Raw genomic sequence first — 22,559 nt, forward strand, 5'->3', positions numbered from 1 at the left:
TACTTCATTGAGCAATACAGCCCCACTGCATAAATTTGGCGAGAAAAGGGAAGAGTGAGAAAAACAAGTTGTGAATGTTTTCCTTGGACTTTTCTGCAAGAAGCCTGCAGGGCATATTTTTATCCCTTGTGCTGCTTGAAAACAAAAACATCTCAGATTGGAAAGAACTGCTTGTACATTTCGATATAAAAAATATTACAAAAGCGAGAACTACTTCTCTCTCAGCTTATTAGAACTTCAGCTTTGTGCTGATATTGATTTGGGAAGTCTAGAATCATTGTGTGCCGTTGACTGGTGTGTCAGGTGCTCTGTTTATACTCAGCAGAAAGTCTTTTCCCTCATTGCCAGCTCTCCACACCCTCCTGACCTGATCAAACTATGGGTGTTGTGTGTGTGTGCGTGCGTGTGTGTGCGTGTGTGTGCGTGTGTGTGTGTGTGTGTGTGTGTGTGTGTGCATGTGCGTATTTGTGTGAAAAGGGGAGAGAGAGGATGTGAATGATGTTTATGTACAAGAAACAAAGTCTGGTCTGTGTGTGGAAGAGGGAGGGAGAGGGTGGGAGAGCGATAGATAGAGATAAGTGAACGCTGCTGTGTATGTTCTTAAAGTGTGTGTGTGTGTGTGTGTGTGTGTGCACATGCACGGAACTTACTTACACACACACACACACAATCAAACATGCACTTGCGAATTTGAGACTAGCCCCCACCTAATTGTGGCCGGGCACTCGGAGCCTATTAATGCCTGACATGACCTCCTCTTTATTCCCTCCATCCATCACTCTGAAGACTAACAGAAAACACAAGAGCAGCAAAACAACAACTGCCATTAACAGAAGGAGAGACGGCTGCTCCCACCGCCTGCTTCGATCAGCCCAGTCACACAGCTGAAAGGGGCCGCTATTGGCTGAGAGGAGACACACCTCTAGAATCTGTTTATGTGCAGTCAAAAAGAGAGGGTGGAGGAGGGGGGTAGCGGCTGGGGTGTGATTGTGATGGGGTTGGCAGGAAAGATTTTAAGAGGGGGGAGAGGGGCTGATTACATGAAAACATGGAAAACATCCATTGAGGCTTGTTCAAAAACTTCTAGGAAACCAGGGTGTTTGTTTGCACTTCTATGTGTGTGTGTGTGTTTGTGTTTTTGTGCAGAGCCCCCCCCTTGAAATCCCAACCAGGCTAAGCTAATTTAGTCTGCCCCACTTAAGAGCCAGCAGGCCTTCCCAGAACATTGTGTTGACCAACAACTGAATGTTGTGTTAGAAGAAAATCGACATCTTTATCTCTGCCAATCACCTGCAGACAGGCCTGTTCCTGCACGCTAAAAAAGGCACCAGTTTATCACCCACAGCAGCTCAGTCATACTTGACATGCACAAGTGCTGTTTAATGAGTATGGCGTACAGTTTGTGCGTCACATGCAACATACCGTAAGTGAAACATAGGCAGCGGGGGGCCCACCGAATAACTCTGACCCTAAAGAAAACCTTCTAGTTGCACAAGGTCCGTCTCCAAAGACTGGTTGTTTTCTAATCAGATGCCAAGGAGGTGGGAGGCGTCTGCGTCAGTCATTGTGTCCTCAATACATCGGTATCGACCATGATTTGCTAACTGTACCCAAAAAATATACAATGTCAAGGGGCTGATATCTTTGTGTCACCAAGAAAGCAATCACAAGAAAAGGGTGGCTCCCACACTTCAGGGTAGTGGCCAGACATTGTCGAGATAAAATGCTTGATAAAGAAAGATTCACCGCCTTTGCAGAGGTAATTACTCTCTTATTCATATTCTGCTCAATTAAAATGTGTTTTCTATATAGTCTCCAAAGGAAGCACAAATTTCCCCAAGCTCGAAGTGGAGTTTTCGGATTGTGTCCAAAATCCTCACGTTTGAAGCTCACACTACAGATACTTGTACAGTTCAAGTTAAAATGGTTATGATGCACCGTGTATGGACAAAGATTAGAAAAGCATCTTGGTCCCCTATGGGGTTTTTGTATGACATCATCTCTCTTTGTCTCTGCTAAAGAAAATACTTTGCTGGAAGGGTGTGTGGTGTTTTTGGACTTTTTTGTGCACCCATATCTAATCTAAACTGCTGAGCAGGCGAAAAAAATGAGATGAAAAGAGCAGTCGCCCTCCTCACATGAGGAGAGTTGGGTCATGCAATGCAGGCTCTGTAGATAACTGTCTTCCCACTGCAGTTCCCAGGGCTGATTGAGGTCAGAGGTTCTGTAGATACCTTAGTTTCCATACAGGTATCTTTGAAGATTTCTTGCTGAAGTCCGCATTATAAGGTGGCGTTTGTGTACGTATATAATTTCTATAGAGTGTCTATGAGCAGAGTAAAGAGTTATGTAAGCTGAGAACATTGCAGTGTCACCCACTCCCTTGTTTACCATCTCTCTCTCACTCTCTCTCTCTGTCTCTGTCTCTGTGTGTGTGTGTGTGTGTGTGTGTGTGTGTGTGCTTGAGGAGTGTCCACCAGCGCATTAGTGACCCCCTAGGCTAGGAAAAGGTTACTTGCGTGCATATGTTCTCCTAAACATCATGTGACAAAAAGGGGCGGGGATGTTGTTGCAGGACCAGACCTCCCATTTACTCCTGTATGACCATCTCCCTTCAGGAGAGTTAGGAAGACACAAATGCCAAAATCAAAAAGAAAACACAGTAGCTCAGAACAGTAAAAGACAGTGTCATGTCTTGAGCATGCAAGTTATTTGATGGCCTAAGCAGATGGTATGTCAGTATGTTTGTGTAGTTGGGACGGAGTTGGATAGTATTGGAATGCGTGTCATGCATGTACAGATAACGATGATATGTAGTCAGAAGAAACATCAGTGTTTGTCATAGAGACCGCACACTCAGCCCATAGATAATATGAGATCATACGTCTCATCATCTCACACCTAAAAAAAGAAAAAAAAGATAAACCTCCTTCCAAACTCGTTCACTGAGCGTCAGTAGACATGTTTACATGAACGCCAATTTAACCTGAATTAAACAATTATCTGAACGTGACACTGCCATGTCCCAAGAATCTTCTAATCAGAATAAGCTCATTCTCAGAATAAGCAATAAGAACAGATTTGGAGTTGGCTGTGGCTGGGTTAGTGACGTTTTTAATCGAAGAAGACAACGAGATTCGAGAGCTTTGGGCGATAAGGGCCGGCGCTTGTGTCGGTGTGCTGTAAACAAAGAAAACATGATTTCCATAGCAAATTGTACGTGTCATGTCCTGCCTCCTGCATGCTCCACCCAGACACTACTTGTCACTTGAATGTCCTGGAAGTGTTCCTGGTGTGAACATGTCTGAGTATGATATTCTCCTGCTGCGTTTTTCATATGTGAAACTCTGGGAAATGTCTGGACCTAATTTTAAGGACATTTTCCAGAGTTAACATGTGAAAACTGTTTAAGTCATATAAAGTGTGTTGTTGTGTGTGTGTAGGTGGCACCATGCATGTTTGAATATCCTCATTCAACCGAGGGGCTGCTGAGGGCTGCAATTGCCAGGAGTGACATGTTCAGGCATGTTGTGCCAAGACATTGTATAGCTTGACGTCTCTCCTTCTCCTTTCACATAGCAACATGGTCAATACAAGGCCTATAGACGAATTGTTTTCGCCGGTATCGGCACACAGATCAGGACACCGCCTACCTGCCCACCTCCATCAAGCTAGTCATACAACCACCAGGAACCTGTCGAGGCATATACGTAAATTATCTGCTGAACTGTTTTCGAACACTCACAACAACATCACAGTCTCAGTTTTTTATGTGGGTACAGAAAGTCTGCGAGCATTCCTGCTCCTCGCACTGGATGTTCTGCCTGTCTGCAGGTCAGTTTACTCACAGTTGAAAGGTTACAGCTCTTAACAGGCCTGTGCACAGAGACGTGGAGCTGCACACTTGTATAAGCCATTCATTAAGCTGTCCTGCTGTAAACGTATGAGACATGTTCGCTCCAATATTCACATGAATGTCCAACTGTCTCTACAACAGGAAAAAAAACCTTGATATATATATATAAGTCTGTGCATTTGTGATTGTGCACGTTTGTGCATGTCTTTGTATGTGTGTCTGTGTGTGTGTGTGTGTGTGTGAGGGAGAGAAGATTTGTTTGTGCTTTATGAGGTCTGGTGTTTGTGTGTGTGTGTGTGTGTGTGTGGTGTCTATTGGCTGGAGCCCACAGTCCTCACTGGTTCAAACTAGTTTATGTGTCATTGTGGGATATGTGGCTGTGGCCTCGCCGCACAAAGCCACTTGTTACAACAGAGGGGGGTTTTGCTCTTCACGTAGGGCGCTCGGTGATGAAGTGAGGTTGCACAAACCTGTTTGGGTGCCAAGCTCGCAGCCGCTGCTCTTTTCAGTGTCATTACGACTCAAGGTTAGACGGTTACACAAATTAAACAGTGTGAAAGCAGCTTGAGAGGTAAAGAAGGCACCTTTGATTGTATGGAAAATGTTGTCAGGAAAGTTTGAGCATCTCTCACAGGAAGTAAGGCTTACAGTGAGCTACCCCACACAGGAAGTAGCAGGATTGGTGAGAGGTCGTGGGTCGGGGAAAGTTTCTGCAAGGTTTCAACAGCTGCATATCAACTGTGCATAGAAACAAAGGAGCACTGCACCAATTGTATCTGTCAAAATCTGATACAGGAGAATATTCAGCTGTATAATGATTTCTGTGGCTCTGAATGGAGTTTCTTTGTTATGGTAAAGTTTTCAAGTATTTTGTCTTTGCACATCATTTACAGAGACGCTGTTCTACAAACTGGGGAGTCAGGCAGTGTCTAGTGAAAGATGCAATCAGGGTAATGTCTGGGAAATGTAGGATACAGTTTTTCTTGGGGCTCAACCATTCACTGTATGTGTATAAAATGGACATAGGCTCTGGGTGCGGAATGTGGAGCCAATGCGGAAGTGTCCTCAGTCTCTCAGTCATTCAAATGGATCAACTCTACATGAGGCTACGCTAAAAATGTGGGTTATAACAGCCAGCTCCTTGAGCTTCAAGCAAGTCTTACATTTGATGCATTTACCATATGTTTTTAACTACTATTAACACTAAAAACCTTAAAGCAGAGTCCATTTTGCTTGTGAAAATCTACACGGATCAGAGTTGCATTAGTTTTACTGGGAAATTGAGCCTAAATATACAACATATAAAAATAATATAAGCAAATAGTACTTTTCTACTGCGGATTGGACCAAAGAAAACAAACTTTATTATTCTTCTCTGCCTAACTTCCCACACATGCAATTATTATATATTATTATATGTGTCTCAGATCTTACAAATCTAATTTCAACCATCAATCTCAAGCTCTTATACTTTAGGACTTGTGTAATCTCTTTCACACACAGCTCCTCTCTCCCCACAGATATATTTTCTATTCCTATTTCTCACACACACTTTGAGAGCCACACACACACTGACAGTGACTAAGGTCGGCTTGTTGTTGTAGGCAGCTGGCGGAGGGCTTTCCTGTCCAAACAGCCCAAACGCTGAGGTAGCAGAGCTGTGAGGGGACAGGGAGGGAGAATAGGCAGAGTGGGGTGACCACTGGCTAATCCTTGGCCAGGGTGGTGGGGGCAGGAAACATGGGGCGTGCGAGATAGGGCCAACGAGTTCCTCCTCTCTCGCCCTGGATAGCTGGATGTATACATTTACAGGTATACATGAGCCACATGCAAACAGATATGCACGAACGCATAAATTCACACTTGCTGGGAGTTATATTTATGGCAAAGGTCAAACCTGACCTACTCTACCTCCCACTGAGTTTATCCAGAAGATGAGTTGTGGTGTTGCTCGTCTCTGAAATTCATCCTCATGTTTCTCCTCCTATGTCGACGCTCGTCAGCTCCTGACATATGCAGACTATTAAAGAAAAGGTCATTCTATATTATGATTTAAATTTGCATAAAGCAATTCCACAATTACAGTAAGAGCAAACACAGCAAGTGATATTAAAGCAAACACACATACCACAATTTTCAGCCTGGCTTCAGGCAATGTTGTAAGACGAGTTATCTTATTTACTAATAATACAATTCATGATCAGTTACTGTTGCTGCTTTCTGGTGCTCCAGGGTTAAACGAGCAGATTTAACTTTGATATTTTTCGATTATGAGTTACACCACGAGTTGACCGACCAAGTATTGAACTTTCTCCAGACATTGTATGAATGAGGAAAAAAGAAGAAACCACCCACACATGATTCAGCCGTATACTCTTATTTTTTTAACATAATCTTATTATACTGACCTTGATATAATCACAAAGAAACTTGGAACAATCAGCCTGTTTGACGGTTCAGTTGAGTGTAACAGATAAGACCTGGCGTTGCACAGCTTGAAGATAGCGAAACAGCGCTTCGTCCCTGATATGAAACAAGCCTCTATTTATTTTCATGTAAAAGCATAACTGTTGTGACTGTTAGCTTTTAACCCCAAAGTTCCTCTGTCGTCTGTTTCTCTGCTCAAGTTGTTCCAGGTCTTTCGATCGAGTTTGGACGGAAACCTTGCTTTACTTAAATGTACTGAACAAACGAAATGTGTGACATTCTGGTTCATATTTTTGTGTTTCCTCTAAATACACACAATCGTGGAAGGAAAATACACACGTGCACAGTGAAGCGTTTCGAGTCAAGAAAATACAATGGGCACGATGTGCTTTTATTTTCTCACGTTAGCTGATGGGTCCGTTTCGTTTGAGGTGTTTTTCCTTATCATTGTCAGCGGCTTTGCTTTTTGACTCTCTATAAGGAAGAGGAAGGGAAGGGAGGAGGAGATAGTCTAAAGGGCAAGAAGAAGAGGAAGAAGAAAGGGACAGATGGCGAGTTAGGGAGATGACTAAGGTGAGATAATACTGGGAATTAGAGGAGAAGAGAAACACGTGCACATGTGGAGAATAGATGCTGAATTGACAATGAAAAGTCAGAGGGGGCAGTGAGGATGGATTGGGAGTGGTTTTCTTGGCACATAGCCCGTGCAGCTGCTTTAGATGAGGCCCCTACGCAGTAAAGATCAGGAAAATATTGGCCACACAGATACTTTCATTCTCATATACACACACACACACGGATGTTCACTTTAAAGACCTTCACCGTTTGACGTCTTTTTGTCTTCTGTGCTCTCGAAGAACTTTAAGTGTAACCAGGTGTCATTTGAAACTTTTTATGATTTCCTTTTTTTTTATGTTTTTGTTTTTCCTCAAGCAACAGCTACAGTTGCAGAACACACAAACACATTTGTATGCTCATAGATAATCAGGTTGTTTCAGAAGCTTTTCAAACACAACACGTTTCTTTGAGGATGCATACCAACACCTGACGGCCACTTCAAAGATTCTCTCCAAACAGACGTGTCACAAACAGTCAGATTACTCACTTTCAAAGGAAACAGAGTGAGTCGCTGCTTGACAAACACACTGGGGGCTTGTCCTGAGGGGACACAATGTTCTGTTGACCCTGCAGTCACAGGACGGCAGGAGGAATATCGGGATCAGCTATGGTGACACGTCCATTAACATGCCTGTGAGAATCAGCACCCTGCCTAGACCACAGACAAACGCCCCTGACTCTGCTTATTTAACTGTGTGTGTGTGTGTGTGTGTGTGTGTGTGTGTGTGTGTGTGTGTGTGTGTGTGTGTGTGTGTGTGTGTGTGTGTGTGTGTGTGTGTGTGTGTGTGTGTGTGTGTGTGTGTGTGTGTGTGTGTGTGTGTGTGTGTGTGTGTGTGTGTGCCTCAGGTCATTGTTAAGGATTTTTATGCAGCTGTGTATGTATTGGCTGTCCTCTCAGGCTTTGAGTTTTAATAAGAAAACAAGGTTTTACCAAAATGCATACATTCAATACAAAACACAGGAAAACATTCACATTAGATGTAATTAGCTTGTCAGCTTATCCTAAATTCTCAGTCAATTTGTCCTGAGCCAGCAGTTGCCGCACATTTTTTTTTCCGCCTACGGTTCTGCGAGTCATATTGACTAATATATAAAGACCAGAAATATACATCATCTTGACTCTAATATATTTGAATGTCAAGAGACTGTGAAAACCATGGTAACAAATACTCTAGCAGAACTGTTTGCACAATTTGTCAAGAAGAAATGGCCAGAAATGGTAAAAAGGGCACAGAGGAGAATGAAAAGCAAACCCTGCAGCCGCTGCATATGTCACAGTCAGGCAATGCTTTTTATATTGTGAAAATGCCATTTCATAATGACGTTGTCATGATGTGATTTCTATCGTATGATGATGAATGGTTAGTTTAACTAAATTAACTGTCGTCCCCTTTAGTATGTTAATTGCATATTATGGATATATGCATGATGCCATTTTGTAATTTCTGATGTGTGATCAATAATAGTTTTCTGAACATTATAAGCTTCAGATTGTCTCTGCAGCCCCTTTATTTGCAGAGGTATTTTAGAAAGTGTGTTTGTCGGACTACATTTTTGTCAAACATGACTTTCAGTGAGCAAAAGTTCCAAAAGTGAATCATCAGGAGGTACCTTCCCAAGTAACATTCACACCAAGGTTGGTGAAAATCCGTGCATGTGTTGTTGAGTTATCTTCTACAGATACACACACAAAGATCGGTGGTGAATACACTTAAGACTTGTACTTAAGACTACTCTTATATAAAGAATAGGATATGTTTTAAGAACATGATTAAAACATCAAATACATACTGTAAGCTTGGTGTCGCAGCAAAACACGTAACATGAGCTGTCAGACATCGCATGTTAAACTGCATTGTCTTTATACTTTCAACTTAATGATTATTACTGTAAACAAACAGCACATTGTGAAGAAATAACATTGCTCTGTCGCTCAGTCTTATGTTTGCTTTCCTACAGTCTCTCCCTCAATTAGTTTTTTCAACTTATTTTCTTTCTTTAACTTTTTTCTTTGCCCGCCTTATCTTTACTGACAAGCTAATGAAAACGCTGACACCACTGTTTTATTAAGTTCATGTGCTGCCTCTCTATTAACACACACTCATACATTAACATAATGGTCCGTTTTAATCGCATAATAGATCTCACTCAGCTATAACTCTCTGAGCGTGTACGTGTGTGTGTGTCTGTCCTGTCCTGTCAGAGTCCTCTTTTTCCTGGCTGCTTCCTGTTCAGATCCAGGGGTGTGTTCCACTTCCTTCCTGCACTGCCACAATCTTGGTCAGGCTTCCTTCATGTCTTCCACCCTAACTTATGAAACCTGCTGTGTATGACTCTTTATCCGGCCATCTATCTCTATCCATGTGTGCTAGTTCAGGTGCCGATGAGAGTGCACATGGGAAAAGGAGCCAGACCTCGTCCTTGCTCTGTTTTTTAGTTTTGATGTGACCCAGCAGCTTTGACACCTATGAGGTCAGAGACAGATAAGACATGGAGGAACTTTCCCACACAGTGACGACAACACTTGTGAAAATCCAGCTACAAAACAGCCTGTCTTTGTTTCATGTTGAATTTTTATCTACTTTTCTTTGGTTTCAGTGTTTTGCTGTCTAGCCTCTTTTATCAGTCCCACCTACGTCAACGATACCTGATGGGAAGTTATGAGGACAACTCTGCTGGCTCATACTCTGAAGCTGTATTTAGACATAAACTCTGAATTTCTGGAACATTACATGCAGGAGGCAGGACGTGACATAAATTCTGATGCATTCTTGCGTACAACACAGCGACATTGGCGACTCGTTGTCTTTATATGTACAGCACCTCTTTTTCAGACATTTTACTGCTGTAGTCTCACTAAAGTTCAGGCTGGGGTTGCAATTTTCTGTCTGAGCCTCAAAAGTATTCTGTTTTTTGTGTCAGAACCCGATTTTGTCCCTGATTACAGGCGCGTGCTGTGTTAGAATTCAAGTTGATGGCTCGGCTAACGTGAACGAACCTGAATAATTATTTCAACATTTCTTGTCTGAACCCGGGCCGATGGGTCCCGACTGGCTTGGGTCAGTTATCCACACTTGACCGTAACCACGCAGCCGACTGAAAGCGTTCTGCAAAATGTTCGGAGCAGCTAACTCTTTCTGAACTTCAGTGCATGTCTGAGAGCAGCTTTAGAGACAGCAAAACAAAATGAGCGAAAGAGAATCTTGGCTGTTTTTGATGTGGTTAGCACTTCTCCATCACTGTTGCAATGCTCAATTTTCTTGCAACACAGAGGAAAGTTTCTTTCCATCTGGCTGCTGTTGTTTTGACCCTTAAAAACCTTGCTATTGGCTGCTTGTTCTTCTGGTACACAAAGCTCATTTTGCTGTAATCTGGATAAAGGGAGAATGTGTTGTTTGCTGGATATGAACAAATGAAACTATGAAGTGTGCCTTGTTTAAGAGTTAAGGAGTAGGGATGCAAACTTTAAAATCATCCCTCAATCTTTGTATTTATTTTGCAATATTTACCTCCATGCTATAAACATCTGGAAACAATCACCTGAGCCGCAGCGCTTATGATTATCAGACTTATTATAAATATCAGGTAACTGATCTGAGACTGTTTTTATTCAAGGTGGCTGCTGAACGTGAAGTGTAGTTTATATATGATGAAGAGGGTCAAACTCATGTTTTTAAAGCCCTGGTCAGTGTCACTGTATCTTCACTGTCTGGAGGCTTCTCTGGCCTGTCTGAGGTCATGGGAATGTTTCCATGTGTATTTGTGGGTGCTATAGAAACCACGTGGCCCGTCTGATAGCAGGACCTGTCCCCCTATCTTGCCAGGAGTGGAGTCCACTCCTGAAGCACTTTGGGAAATATGCACTTCATCGCACAGACAATCGCACAGAGATAGCTCGTAAATTCAGGGCACAGCAGATGTCCTACATGACAGAGCTGGCCAAGCTGCAGCCATTCCTTTACGGTTCCCTGTTTAAGTTCATCATTTGTCTCAAAAATGGGAAATTCTGCACACAAAAACCAGACAGATGCAAAACAAAACAGGAAGAATGCGGCGCCATTCCTAAAAGCAGACACTGTGAAAGCCAGTAGATAAAAACAGAAATACAGTTGTCACATGCCACATGAGATGCAGACGAGCGATGCCACGTTTGGCTGCTGCAAATATTTTTAAAACCTGTTTTAAATAACACTGTGTTACATTATCAGTCGAGGCCCATTGACAGTTTGTCTTAAGCTGTTTTCACATGTAGACTCTGGGCATTGCCTCGAACCAAATGTGAATTTGCCTTTTCCCATATTAACAGAGCAGGAGATTGTCTGAGTCTGATAATCACATCGTTTTCTTCACAGCACATCAACACTGGCGTCAGTCTTTGCCCAAGAGCTCTTTTTCTTCACAAGATATTTGTATTTATATATATATATATATATATATATATTTTTTTTTTTTAAATCAGTTTTATGTCTGTCTCGTGTTATAAATGTTGTTAACACTCCCAGTTGTTCGCAGTGAATCCTTTGGACAATCTCCTGCTGTTTTCTCACACAGGCTCATTCGGACATTATCCAGAGTTTTTACGAGGGGGTCGGCAGGAAAATCTCAGGAGATTGTTTGGAGCAGTTGACTCAGACATTTGCATTCTCACATACAAGCCCTCCGGATAATTTCAGGAGAATATCCAGAGTTCAGTGCATGTCTGATTTGAGACAATGGGCCGCTGCAGCCATACGCCCCTCCTGAATATCACACTACATGAAGCACTGATTGCATCAATGCTCCTGATCAAACACCTCTTTCGCACCTCGAACACTCATATGTCCCTAAATATCTCCAGCACTGTCTGTCTCTGTTACTTAGTTTCATACAAAGCAACTTGCACAACCCTGCTTCAGAACAAACATTCTTCTACACAGGCCACAACAATCCCTGAAGAAAGGCCTCTGTTTGGCTTTAAAGAGAAAACACAGTTTGCCTTCAGATGGAAAAGCACTTTTCAAGAAGCCAGGGTTTTTTTAGTGTTCACAGAAAATCTGCACGGAAAACATATTTACCTCCTCGCTCCATATTTCAGTGTTTTCTCTGGAGGGGACTGTAAAAGACTGTACTTACACTGGTACCACCAGGCTCATGGGCCAACCACAACCAGGTTTCAACTCTCATTGACACTAAAGCCCCTTTTTCCACTGGTTAAATACTAACACCTGCTTACATGCCCGCAATGGGAATGAATACAATTAGCATTTCCTCCCGGGTCAAATGGCTCACCAGGGGGAACGTGATAATTTGTAGGAGTGTCAGCGTTGGGAGATGCATCACAGGGAGAATGTTTGCAACAAGGACGGTTGGATAAAGAAAACTTGATTATGATAAAACTATGATTTGGTTGTTTAACCACAGATATGAGAAAGCAATGACGCAAAAAGGCCTTGACATGAACCAGAAAAGTGCTGTGACATTATTTAGCAGGGGGAGAGTGACACCGTTTTGGAAGTGCCTCCCTCATGATATCTGGGGAATTGAAGAACCTACTGGGGTTGCCTCTGTGACAGGGGTCTGCGGAGCGGTATAGAGGGGCCCCTGTTTTCCATGTGTGCTGTCCATGCTGGCAGTGTTCCTCTGCAGGCTGTTAGTATGTGGAACAGCGTTGGAAGGGCCTCGGCTCACGGCGTACTGTTTTTTGGAGTTTTTTTTTTACTGAGCTGGCGAGTTTGCTGGGGTTTGAGCTGTAGCATCTGTTGCTTTGAGGGGGCCTGCTATTTATCAAACTGAAGCTGAGTCTGCTGGGAGCCCAAAGGGAAAGAAACATGGCTTACTATATAGGTTAACCCCCCTCCCTCCCTCTCTCTCTCTCTCTCTCTCTCTCTCTCTCTCTCTCTCTTCCCCTTTACAAACATCCCATCTCTCCTTCTCTTTTTATTACCCCCAGCCCTCTGTTGCTCCGCTCTCGCAATCTGAATACATGTTATTCATAGCTGTATTTCTGCGAAGGGAGTAACCATAGGAGGGGTGACAGGGGGGATACTGAGAGAGCAGGGGATGAAGGGAGGGGGGAAATGTGGAAAGACGGGATGTGGCTTACAGTATTTTCTACAACTCCCTACAGTGTCGCAGTGAAACGCAAGCATTTGGCACCCGATGTTGTTTTTCAGAACTGCAGAAATAGTTGAGTTCTGACATGCAGATGGGCCTCTGGCTTTTCAGGAATTCACAAGCACGTTCTTAGAAAGATCTTTCTGGAGAGACAAAAAGTTTTAGTTTTTTTCCCAGGCACCTTGGAGAAATCAAAAATATTTGTGTGACTTGTTTTGTGACTAACAAACTATCAGAGGCACAGTTACGTAATGAGTATTGACACATTCGACACCCTCCAATGTAACTCCTCAACTCCCATCTGGTTGAGTAAGTGTGGACGGAGGAGTGACCCATATACATTCTTCTTAACTGTCCCCCTAAAGAAAAACAGCCCTAAGGGAGCATTGCTGCGAGGCACTGATGAAAGACCCCAGAGAAGCAAATTAACAAAGGAGAAGAAGAAGAGGGACAAGGCGGGTGGAAAAGATGAATGGAGGGTATTGATTGACAGACTGACAGAAGTAAACAGCTCGACTGGAAAGCCAATAAAACCATCCGGATGTTTGGACTTTTCTTTGGTGGAAAAAAACAAGATTGTGTTTCTAATCCATGCGTGTACGATGTATCATCCACATATAATGACCCACTTACTCCACCACTGCTCACCTTTTTCTGCGTCTCTTTCCATGTTCTACCTGTCCCACTTTTCCCCTGTTTGCTCTGTCACTTTCTCTCTCTCTACACCACCCCTCTTGCTTTTCATTGACCTCTCCCCTTCTGCACACCTCTTCCCTCTCTCATACCTCCACTGTGATGTAACTCTCTCGAACAAACATGTTTTCTTTAAGGAGGCGCTCTCACAGAGGCTCCATTCATACGCAGAGTTGTTTTCTGCGCTTTACATCTTTTTATGCAAGAGGACGAATGGCTCACATGTCTCTCTTGCATCTGCCAACCTTCCAATAAATACTTTATTTAGGTAAGATGACAAAAAAAACATGCCTCCTGACAAGCTTCAGAAAATGAAAAGGGGGGGATATGCAGGATTCCTCCATTAACACGGGCTGAGATGAGAAAAGAATATAAACACTTCTTTAAAGGGCTGACATATGGGTAGAAGCTGTTCCTCCTTTCTCTCTCTCTTTCTCTTGTGCACACATGCTTCTGCATACAGACACAGATTCTAGCCCTCCAATCAAAACTCTCACGCTGAGAGGCAACAACTGGTCAACAGGAAATGAAATCCTGTTTTCCTGCTCTTTCCTTCTTTTCTTTGCCGAGTTAGAATTGACCTTTCCCCCACTTTGCTTTTTGGTTTGTCAAAGCTTTCTCTCTGCCTCTGCCGTGTTGGTGGTTTACCCGTGTTTGTCTGGTTGACTCTCTGAGCCCATTTCAAACACGACTGAGAGCAGTAATAATAACCCTCTCTTGGGCAAACGCTGAGTTTTGCTCGGTACATCTTGGTCTTGTAAACTTTCCATTTCTGCGCCGCAACTCCGTGCAGACTCGCAGATAATCAGTGTCCAGCTCATTTGCTTTATGGGTTATGGCTGAGTCATTCCCATGTACTTGGCGAAAGGCATTCATTCGGAGGTCGAGGCCAATCTGCTGAGCCTCACCCCTCATTCCCCGCATCCCCCTCCTCCGCTCCCCTCCCTCCGACTGGTGTTAGTGGAAGAGAAGATGACCATCTGCTGCCCCAGTTGCCCAGTGACTGGACAACAGCCTTCTCTTATGGCACAGTTCCACTGTCCATTGTCTGCTTGAGACTCTCAAGTGTGTGTGTGTGTGTGTGTGTGTGTGTGTGTGTGTGTGCGTGTGCGTGTGTGTGTGCGTGTGCGTGCTTCATTGCCTTTATACAGCAAATCCATCTTTGTGTGCCTGTGTTCATGTTTGTTGGTCTGCCTCAAGGAGAGCCAAGTATTGTGTGAAGCTTTCCTGTGGGAGTCATGTTGAGAACATATAGCCTCACTAGGATGGTGCTCTCTCTGTGTGTGTGTGTGTGTGTGTGTGTGTGTGTGTGTGTGTGTGTGTGTGTGTGTGTGTGTGTGTGTGTGTGTGTGTGTCTGTGTCTGTGTGTGTGTCTGTGTGTGTGTGTGTCTGTGTGTGTGTGTGTGTGTGTGTGTGTGTGTGTGTCTGTGTGTTTGTATGTGCAGACTCTGCCTTACAGGCAGGTTAGTGGAGGGTCAGAGATTTACAGGCAACAGTCCAAAACTTTGCTCCGGTGCATCAAGAGAATAGATTTCCTCTCCAGACATGATCGCACACACACAGACACAGATGTCCATGCACACTATTGTTATGGATCAAACAGTCATCGTGCACAGGTTGGGAAACTAGTGTGTCGAAGGTGAGGACAGGTCTAAATGGAAAAAAACCCTTAGGTAGCCTGGATAGTCACAAAATGATTGAAGTCTGGACCCGTCAGTCTATATTCAAAGCTGTTTCAATTTTCCAAAATGCAAAACATTTTCCAAAACATTTTTCAAAACACAAAAACCACTACTTTTTATAGATGTGTTAAGGCCAGGCTACATTTTGGCATTTCTCCAATCTGGCTTTGTATGCAGATACACGTACTTCAGTGTTGCCCTGCTCGAGTAAAAACCTCACAATTCTGAGTATTGAAACCTTTTTTTTGCCATTCTAACAATGATTCAAGCTACAGTCATGGATTGATAGCAACAACACTGACATTCATTTACAGTTAAGTTCACTAAAGGGTTTAATTCATTAGCAGATATCAACAAGCACACAGTCCTCCTGAGTGACTGATTGTTAACCGTCTTTACCCACAACACAATCTTTGCAGAGATGTTCTAACACAGCATTTGGAGTCTCAGCAGGACGTGAACAGACAGACAGACAGACAGACGGTGCCCCAGGTGAGCGCACACTGCGCAGACCAGAGGAGGTTGTCACATTCACTATTCAAATTTGTCTTTGTACCCCCTCGCTCCAAAAACCCCCCCAATACTTTCAAATGTTCTGTGGCTAACCATAATTTGTTCTCAACAAGATAAATACACAAGGCTGTAATGAAACCCAGTCGGAGAAAAATACACCCACTCAGCAAATGCATCTTTATCATGTTCACCTCAGGAGGTTAACACGCTGTGCTTGAGTCTCTTTCTGTTCGCACTTTTCTCTCCGGCTGTATTTGTTTTGTGTGATTTGAAACACAAACGTGAGTTTTGTTTGATATTTTCTCACCCTCTGTTTCCATTTTAGTCTCTTATTCCCTCTCCTTCCTGTTGCACGCACTGCCCCTCTAACTCTCTCTCTCTCTCTCTCTCTCTCACACACACACACACACACACACATGCAGGTAATGGGGGATTGCATTGAGCTCAGTTACTCATTATCCCTCATCCAGTCCTGTCCGTTTGCTGCCTGCTCTTCCGCTGCTCGCCCTTGCAGGGCAGCAGCAGCAGCAGCAGCGGCAATCCGAGAGCCATGCTCATGGCGCTGAACTTTTCCCCCCAGATATTTAGAAAGAAAAATGAGCCGAGGGCGATGCTTTTTTTTTTTCCCAGCCGAAAAAATCTTGCAAGCATATCCAGTTACAGTTTTGTCATAAGCCTCAAAGCACAGACCACATGACACTTGTTTATGGGTGACAACATTTATGAGGAGCTCCTCGAGTGATGCCAAAATCCTTGTGTGGTTGAAAAAAAATTTGTTGGACTCCAATTATTCATCTTTATTAGCCTTTAATCCTGAACTGTTAATGCGTAATGATATGTTGATTGAGCCAGAAACGGGCAGAGGAAATAGAGGTTGACAAATGCTCCTGAGGAAAGCTGGGGCATCCGAGAGATTTGCGGACTTTGTCTGAGCCATGCCTGCTTTGGGTTTTTAGGTGTGTGTGTGTGTGTGTGTGTGTGTGTGTGTGTGTGTGTGTGTGTGTGTGTGTGTGTGTGTGTGTGTGTGTGTGTGTGTGTGAGGAAACCTGATGGAAATCTGATTTAGCAACACCATTATCCCCTTTAGACTTCAACAGCAGGCCTACACTGCGCTGCGGCTGCTGCTAATCCCATAATGGGCTGACTCTGCACCAAAGCTGTTCCCCTCGATGAAAACTGTGACCGTGTGTTTGTTTCTGTTAGTGCTCCCCGTGTACATGCTCTGCATTACAGCATGTGTGTGTCCTCAGGTGAGTGGGCACAAAGAGGTTATCTAGTGTACAGAGTCATCGATTTTTCCCGCTGAGCAGGAAGTGGCTGGTTATTGATTCTCTGGGACAATGATGTCACTCCAGACGGTGTGCCGTGTTTACTTATCCATGATAAGGTACGAGGTGCTTTCTCTTCGCACTGGTCAAATAATCCCCTCTCTCTGTCCTCTTACCTGCTTTACTCTTCTCTCATCACTCTTTCCACCCCCCCTCTCTTTTCATTCAATGTTGATGCCCTCTTTAACCCCAGCATCCATTATGTGTGACATAATCACTGATGAGTCACTTCATACTTTCGGCCACAGTCTTAGTCGATAAGAGTTTTGCTCGTGAGTATTAAGGTAAGACTTTTCATTTAGATAAACTTTCTTTAATATAAAAAGTATGAAAATAAAGCTCCACACTCAACTTGGACATTTCTCTTTAGTATAGTGATAACAACTCAACAGTTGTTATCACTGTACTTCTCTCCACATACATGGATTCCTGTCCTTTTTCTTCTTCAGTCCAGAGTAATGTGGATACTTGTAATTTTTCTCATGCCACAGTGTCAGTTTAGCTGTGTTAACTGAACCACACACTATCAGCTTAATAGATCCATACATTTTTATCAAGCATGTCACCATTTAAAATGCTGTCAGACCTCCTGAATGTTTTAATACCCTGGTGTCTGCCAAGTGCACTTATTACACATCAGCCCCAAGCATGCAACAGGTGGTAGAAGAACTTGTTTTGAACACTTGAACAAATAAGTATGGACGGTTGATATCAAAATAATCAGAAAGGTATTGCTTCCTGGTTTCAAAGCATTTCCTTGTTGCATTAGTTGACGAAAGGGTGAACGTTTGATATAATGATAACTTTACACTCCACCGGACAGAAGCCGTCTTATCTCTGGATCATATCTGACACTTGAAAGTTGGCGAGATATTTAAATCAGCCTGGAGTCCAAGGGGGAATGATATAAAAGATATTCTGCCGTCGGTTTGTTCTTTTCTTCTCGGTCCCACAGGCTTGTAATTGATTAACCACAGAGCAAATATGTCCAACACTACCTGTGGCAGTAGACAGATGACCACACACAAAACGCGCACACACACACACAGCAGGCACACTTTGCTCAGGGTTATGAGGTCCATGGAGAATTTGTAAAAGTCACACTCACACAGCACAGCACTCAAACCATACATATTAACCAGGTACATTTTAAAATGGGGTTTTATACAGTTTAACCTTCACTTGTTCAAATAAATAACACCAAAGCACACATGTATCTTCTTATGAGAATGTGTTTTTTAAATTAGAATTAACTTTGTTTCTCATCCTGCAGCTTTAGTTCATGCAGCATGTAAGCATGATTCCAAAATATCCATGTAGTAGTTGGTAGTTAGATATTAGACAGATATTACATAATTATTCTATCTTAATGTGACTTAAATTCACTGTGAGCTACATGAATGACCCAACATGCATTGTTTACGGAAGCTAATGTGCCGAGGTAAGCAGTTTCTGCACTTTTTCACTATTGTTTTAGACAGTTCAAACTCATGATCTCGTCATGTGCTTGTGTTTTCATATTTGAGGAACTTGCTGGGTATAGTCTCAATAAGCACGTGTATTATGAGTTATGTGTATGTTGTGTTTGCACACATTGACCGTGCTGGTGTGGCTGTGTATATTTTCTGTACTTCATTGTGCAACATTGTTTGAACTTGAACTTGTGTTGCAAGGAGAACTAAATGGGGCATCTAAAAAATGTTAATGCTAAAGTTAACAACCCCAGTCAAGCACACATCGGTGGTGAATACTGTTTGAATATACAAAGAATACAGCTGTTGAAGTTTGAGTGTTAAATCAGGAGCTTATCACTGTGATGTGTATATGTATGTGCCATGCAGCAACAGAAAACCTACAGTAACTAAGGGGAACAGGGCTTAGTGGATTGTTAGTCATAAATTAGGATGCTGTCACACCAACATGTTTTGCTCAAGACCTTCAGACTTTTTCAGTTTAGTTTCGGACTTTTGAACCAATTGCAAGAAGTTGAGATAACGTTCATTTATTTTCTCCATTCAAACAAAAAGACTCTGTCAAAACAACAACATGCCAACATCAGACACACACTCATTTTCAAACTTATCGATGTCAAATATGTCATGAGGACGTACGTATGTCATACCAAATTCTTTAGTCTGCTCCCTAAATTGCGATTTGACACCAAAACTAACTGGATCAAATGTACAACAATGTTAAAAAAAAGACTTCCCCCTTCGGTTCGTTCTTTCAGATGTGAAAACGCCCTCAATGTAATTTTTTTTTTTTAAAGTACATTTTTATCGTTAAAGGTACAGTGTGTAGAAGTTTGTCATATCTAATGTTGAAATTGCATGCTGCAGCTGAACATCCCTCACCTCACCCTCCCCCTCTAAACATGAAAAAGAAGCTGTGGTAGCTTCAGTTGTTCTAAAAACTCAAAAGGTGTTTAGTTTGTCCACTAATGTAAAAAACATGGCGGCCTCCGTAGAGAGGGTCCCCTCGATGTAAATATAAACTATTTGAATATAAAGGGTCTTTTCTGGGCTGAAGAAAACTACAATTCATACAATTTAGTTGAAACGAACTAGTGAAAACATCATGAGGATTATTCTACATCAAATTTCTGCCAATAGTTCCCTTTCACCTGAATCTTACACACTGGACCTTTAACACAGAAAATGGACTCAGTCCCCTTATCCAATCCTGAATTTTATTTTAACTTCAGCATTGGCAGTGGAAGCTTTAAGTGACAATTTGCTTAGAAGACGGAGACCAGAGTGATCGAGTTTCTACCTAATCAAACCGACATTTCATAAGCGATTAAACATTAATGGCGCAGTCGCCGTGACGTTGCACCCCAATGAGGCTCTGCCTGCCATTTTGTTCTGCCATTCAGTGCAGGGGGTTCATTGCCTATTAATGAAGTAATAGGACACGGCCAAAATGCTTCTGTGGGCAATGATTAGGCCCTATCACTTCCCCCCCCCCTTAAAGTACAGCTGTATCACATCCCCTCTTCAACTTTGCAATCAAAATACATCCTGGTGAAGGTTACAAATTCAAAGAATAGATAGTGGAAATGGAGAAGGGCAGAAGTGAAACCGGCATCGCAGTCAAAGAAAGAAGTACAGATTAATGGAATCATTTCTAATCTTTGCCAAAGCCACTGTGATGTGTTACATCAGACTATCAGCGTCTGTTTTTGTCTGCTGTCTGAGCTGCTGTGCCTTACACTGGATCACAGCTCTCAGAACTGTCGACGCTTCTTGTTCTGTTACATAAAAAGTTTATTGACTCTTGTTCTCTGCGAGCAGCTCCGCGGAAATGACTGTTTGTTCGGCCCGAAGGTTCATTAAGTGTTTATTACCTTTGATTTAAAGGCACACTTTGATTACCAGGAGAGTCGTCTGCTGTGAGCTGCTGTAATAAACGTTCTGAGAGGGATTTGTCGTCTTTCTGTATCCCCACAGAAACACATGCAGCATTTACATAGTTTAAGAAACATGGTGATTTAAAAAAAAAAAAAAAACTTTCTGGCCAGTTTCCCAGTGACATGAGGCATTTTTTTGCTCAGTCAGCAGAAGCAGAGGTCTTGTGAGAGAGAGAGAAACAGCTGTGCATGCCAGGAGGTGCGCAGCAGCATCGGACCAGAGGAGCTGTTTTCTTTGGGGCCTTTAGCCTCTTATTGCTGATATAAGGTCGGCTTCGTCAGGGCCCATGTTTCTAGGTAACATGATTAGTAGAGATGCCCCCGATTGCACCAGTATCTGAAACATTCGCTGCAGCATTTCGCAAGACCCAGAGTTTTGTCATTTGAACTTTTGGCATCACCTCTGGACTCGCCCCCCAGCGCTGTCTCCTGTGTTTCCCATCGGTAAACTCTACAATGAGGTGGGAGTCAAAGCACAGCTGAGATTGTTATTATAGAAATAGAGAGGCTGTGGAGAAGGAAAAGACGAGAGGCAAAGCTAATTGGAGAGTTTTTCATCGATTTGGGGTGGCTGTGTCACATCGGGCTAAAGATAGCAGAGGAGGGTTTGGCATTTTCTGTTTTTCTATGGGATTTTTTCTCTCGGAGCCTGTTGTATTGTGACAGCTGCCCTCTCCCTGTTAGAATAACATCCCCGGGAACTCACTCTTCCTCACGTGCTCACAGGGTTTGCAGGCTAACGCCTTTCCCCCCTGGATTGTCATCCACATATAGATTTTTTAGGGAATTGTGCATATATGCGTGTTTACTCCTGGCAGTATGAAGTCATAAAAGAGTTTATCTTTTGTCCCAGATCCCTCTTTGCCCCTCGATTGGTAGTTTTGTTTCTTCTCTTTTCCGTGTGCTCCCGGAGGTCTCCACAGTTCCTCTGCATTTCATGGAATCCAAGGGAACGCTGCTTCCTCCCAGTGTTGGTGTGCGCTGGTCCAGGACCCGATGGTCTGGGGGGGCACGCCTCTATGCTCAGGAAAGCCGGCGCTTGGCGAGACCACTCCACTCTGATAGCCTGCCAGAATACACAGAGATCACAGAGGAGGCGACTGGAGAAAAGGAGAAGCAAAGGGGCCAAAAGTCGCTCAAAGGCAATTCTCATCTCGTGGATTCCCACACTAAACCAACTTTAGTCTTTACATTGTGTGAAAATGATGTTAAAAATTACCCCATATCAAGCCTCATGTTCATTATCAACAGATTCTGACAACTTAGCAGCAGGTTTAGAAGATGGTAACAGCTCTGTTAGATGTGAGAAAAGCCTGCAGCTTGTTGCCTGAGGACAGGCAAGGGTTAACCCTCCGCTCGGCTCAGTTAAATGCTCTGTGATAGATGAACAGACTCTAACCCAGAGCTGTGTTTGAAGAGTCGGGTGGGGGATACCCTCTGAGTCTGCACTTTTCACTCTTCCACTGTGCACCAGTTTAACACCGAACTCCTTTCTGCAGCTCTGTAGCATTTAACTGAGCTGATTCAATCTTTGGAATCCGTTCTGACATCTTTCAAAGTGACAAGTTTACATGGAGAAAGTTGTGCAGTTGTTTTTCTCAGACATGAGCAGCTGCTGTGAACCTGAGCTGAGCTGAGCTGAAACATGTGAAGTTAGGAGACATTTGTTTTGACACTTTTTTTGTAGCAGAAAATTAAACAGACAAAAGAAATAACAGGTCAAACTAAACAACTTTCTATAAAACAGACCTAACCAGGTCGTTCGGTGAACTTCATACCTCGGAAGAACTTTTTTTCTTGTTATCCTTTTTTTTGTTCGAGAGAGAAACAAGAGAGGCAGAGAGAGCAAGCAGAGAAGATTGGTTCCTCAAACTGTTGTTCTGCCCAGTGATTGGAGGAAGCCTGTTGCTAGGCTTATGTCAGTGCTGGAGAGTTTTCTG

General features: G+C 43.1%; 1 protein-coding gene and 1 long non-coding RNA gene across 3 annotated transcripts in view; one reads left to right on the top strand and one right to left on the bottom strand.

Moving 5' to 3' along the window:
- The window catches only part of sesn1 (sestrin 1), a 47,653-nt gene that overhangs the window by 15,866 nt on the left and 9,228 nt on the right, over positions 1–22,559 (top strand). The gene's annotated exons all lie outside the window — the stretch shown is intronic.
- On the bottom strand, positions 19,198–22,509 carry LOC138405554 (uncharacterized). Of its 2 annotated transcripts, none has more exons than XR_011239317.1 (3): positions 22,398–22,509; positions 19,565–21,685; positions 19,198–19,524 (listed from the first exon to the last, which is right to left on the bottom strand). It is a non-coding gene; the product is annotated as an uncharacterized lncRNA (long non-coding RNA). The 2 variants fall into 2 exon arrangements; XR_011239318.1 differs by having other exon boundaries at positions 19,565–21,719.

This window comes from Paralichthys olivaceus, chromosome 19 (genome assembly GCF_024713975.1).
Source record: "Paralichthys olivaceus isolate ysfri-2021 chromosome 19, ASM2471397v2, whole genome shotgun sequence".
Classification (NCBI taxonomy): Eukaryota; Metazoa; Chordata; class Actinopteri; order Pleuronectiformes; family Paralichthyidae; genus Paralichthys; species Paralichthys olivaceus.